The 3,629-nt window shown below is 44.2% G+C and overlaps 1 protein-coding gene and 1 pseudogene across 1 annotated transcript in view; both read left to right on the forward strand.

The window, feature by feature from the left end:
* RNF121 (ring finger protein 121) overlaps window positions 1-3,629 on the forward strand; it is a 73,740-nt gene that overhangs the window by 37,770 nt on the left and 32,341 nt on the right. The window lies entirely within an intron of this gene.
* Window positions 2,456-3,629, forward strand: part of LOC102499811 (THO complex subunit 5 homolog pseudogene) — a 2,223-nt pseudogene continuing 1,049 nt past the window's right edge.

The following is a 3,629-nucleotide window of genomic DNA, read 5'->3' on the forward strand; positions in this document are numbered from 1 at the left end:
ATTATTTTTAAAATTTGCTATAGGGCATGTGCGCTCACCAAAGAGATAAATAGACTGAAGGGAAGAAATCAAACAGCTAGGTCCTCGACTTGAACCATGGTCAGCCATATGGGAGTCCAGTGAAGTAACTAACCATTAACACCATCTGCTGGCCCTGCTCAGGATTCTTCTGTGATGTTTCTTACTGGTTTTAAAAGAACACTTTGTATATTAGGAATAAACCTTTTGACATTTACTACAGATAAGATTCTGTAAGTTTATCATTTCATTTTATTTGCGGAATTGATACAGGATTTTTTTTAATTGCCAGAGAGTGTGTTTGCTCACCAGAGAGGGAGAAAACATCCTCTTACTGGGGCATGGTCACACTACAATCCTTTTTCTTCCATTTCTCCATTCCATTCTGATTTGGGGCATATACACACACACATGCCTGATATGTTTTTCAAGCTCCTGGGGCTGGGATTTGAACCATAGTCAGCCATGTGGATTCTGGCTTCCTTAACCACTGAGCTATGGGGCCAGCTTACTAAGTAAACTTTTCAAAAAAATTTAAAGATAGAAATAGCAGTAAGAGGGGTCCAGCAGGTGGCATGGTGGTTAAGGGCACTGTACTCCCACATGGCTGACTGTGGTTCGAGTCCCAGACCTGGGAGCTTGCTTTCTCACTTTCTGTCTCTTGCCATCACTCTCTGGTCAAGTTAAAAATAAATAAATTGATTAATTAAGTTAAATAAAATAATTCTTTTTTTCTCTTTAAATTTATTTATTTATTACCTTAATTCACTATACATCATTACAGTATACAAATGAATTTTCCATCCAAAATACACTGTATATTGGCACAATCAAGCACATCAGCATACATGTTATCAGCAAATAATTTTCCATTTCTTATGTCTTGTATACTTTTTTTTTTTAAAGAAAATAATTCTTTAAAAAAAAGAAATAATGGGGACCAGCAAGTGGCATAGTGGTTATGTCACTGGACTCCCATGTTGTTGATCGTGGTTTGAATCCCAGACATGGAGGCTTATTTGAATCCCAGACATAGAACATTAAACTCAAGCCAGGCGTGTGTGCGTGCATGCCCAAGATCCCGAGAAGAGAATGGAAGAGAAGGGATTGGCGTGGCCATCCCTCCTGGGGGTGATTTCTCACTTTCTGCTCTCCGTCTCTCTCTGTCTGTCTGGCAAGCTTTCGCGCCCTATAGCAAAAACCTCTCCAGAAAAAAAAAAAGCTGAATAAAGCAAGTGTTGGCAGGTGTCAGAGAACTGAAGTGCCTCTTTGCACTGTTTTGTACATGGGATCGCTCATGTGGAATATGCACATTCCTGTGATATATTCTAAGGGACATGTGGGAACATGTTGATTTAGTGTTCTTTGTTGCATTTAATTGAGAATTCGGAGGCAAGCTGAATTTTTATCTCTGAGAGAGTAAATAGGTAAAATGTGGTAGTTACATATGAAACTGTTGTAGTTAAAAGCAACACATTAGCTGTACCTATAATAGTTTGTTTGGACCTTCAATGCATAGTTTTGAATGGAAAAAATAAGAAACAGAAAGATATATAACACAATATCAATTAATAAATGAAAAATACAGGCACAAGTCACCCAATAGCACAGGCTGGCCATTATTTGACTCCTGGTATCAGCAACATTAAGCTGTGTGTGTGTGAGCCCCAAATCCCAAAAGGATGGAGAAATGGAGAAGAGATTGAGGTGTGACCATGCCCCATTGGGGGTGCTTTCTCTCTATGGTGAGCTCTGGCAACTAAAAATAATTACAAGCACAAAAGCAATAAACAGCTTGCATGAGCTCATACAAACAGAAATATCCATATTAAATACATTAGAATGTGTAAGGGGGAAAGAATGGGAGTAAAAGTATCAAAACAGCTCTCTGGAGAATGGTGTAAAGAAAAGGCCCTGGGACTGTTGTTGACTAGCAGAAACAATGAACTGTTTGAGATGAGCCATCAGAGCGTTCAAATAAATGCTTCTATGACATGCCAAGAAATGATGGAATTAGTTGATAAGGCTCTGTTTCTCTCAAACTGAATGACATTTTTTGTTCTTCACTAGTGCAGGTCGGTGGCCTATAGCCCCTCAGTGTACACCCATGACCACCAACTGGGGAAATGCTAGGTCCATTCTCCAGGGGAAATGTTGGCAGGGGGGCAGGGGGCATTTCTTAGCAGGGGACTGTTGACATTTGAACCAGATAATCCTTCATTGTGGGGGAGGAACTTTCCTGTGCATTTAATATCCCTAGTTTCTACCCTTTAGATGCTAGTAGTACCCCCACCCCCAATTACAACCCACTGTGTCTCCTGACTTTGTCAAATATCCTCTGAGGACCAAAATCGTTCCTGATGAGCAGATTTTTCCTGATGAGAAATGATGTCCTAGACGTAAGAGCTTGGGGCCGTGTGGACTAGATGCTGCCAGCATGAGTGATCCAAGCAGCTATGCCGGCCTACCGAAAAGTGTCGCACTGCTCTGTAACTCAGGGGCCCGACCCAGCCTTCCTCGTAAAGGGAGAGAAGCAGTCTATATCACCAGTTCTCTGGAGCAAGAGAGCCTACTGTTGGGGTCCGTGGAGCGGGGCGCTCTCTGCTGTTTCCTTCCAACTTGAGGAGCAATCATCTCATCAGAATCAAGCAAAAAATGGAACCCCAAAGTGATCCGAAGTGACGGAACCCCAGCTGAAGGAAAGCGGAATCCATCTGACACTGAGCCACAAGGTAAATACCACAGCGAGGAAGCCGAGGTGGGCCTGCGGGACCCTGGCAGAGACTATGATCTGTACGAGTACATGTGCCAGGAGTGACGGCGGCTGATGGCCGAGATCCAAGATCTGAAGAGCAGGGGCAGCAAGGATGTGGCAACTGAAATCGAAGAACGGAGGATCCAGAGCTGTGTGCATTTCATGACTCTAAAGAGGCTTAACCGATTAGCCCATATCAGGTTGAAGAAAGGAAAAGATCAGCTCCACGAGGCTAAGCAGAAAGTCGATGCCTGCCACCTGCAGCTGCAGAACCTGTTGTACAAGGTGATGCACCTGCGGAAGGAGATCACCAAATGTCTGGAGTTTAAGTCACAGCATGAAGAAATTGATCTGGTCAGTGTGGAGAAGTTTTACAAGGAGGCTCCACCAGGTACCAGCAAGGCTGAAATAGACCCTCACCAGCAAATCCTGGCGCATCTGGACCAGGAGCTGGAGCAAAGGAAAAGGCTGGCAGAGGAATATCAAGAGTGCCCATCCCACAGGAAGATCTTTAAGGAGCATGAGGTGAAGAAGGAGTACCTGAGCAGCCTCCAGCCTTGCCTCAACAGCATCGTGCAGACTTTCCTCCTGGTGCAGGACTACCTGTACATACCCTCTGACCAGGTTCGCAGCAGTACGAGACAGCTGGGCACCTGCCACCTCCCCTCTATGTCTTTTTGTCTAGGCCACCACATATGGGCAGGCCTGTGATAAGACATCATCTGTGGCAATCGAAGACAGTGTGGACGAAGCCAAGGCTCTGTTTAAGCTTCCTAAGTGCTCCCAAGATGACGAGAGTGACTCAGATGCTGAAGAGGAACAAATCGTGAAACGTCGGAGACCTACCCTGAGGGTT

This window comes from Tupaia chinensis, unplaced genomic scaffold (assembly GCF_000334495.1).
Source record: "Tupaia chinensis unplaced genomic scaffold, TupChi_1.0 Scaffold000047_1, whole genome shotgun sequence".
NCBI lineage: Eukaryota > Metazoa > Chordata > Mammalia > Scandentia > Tupaiidae > Tupaia > Tupaia belangeri.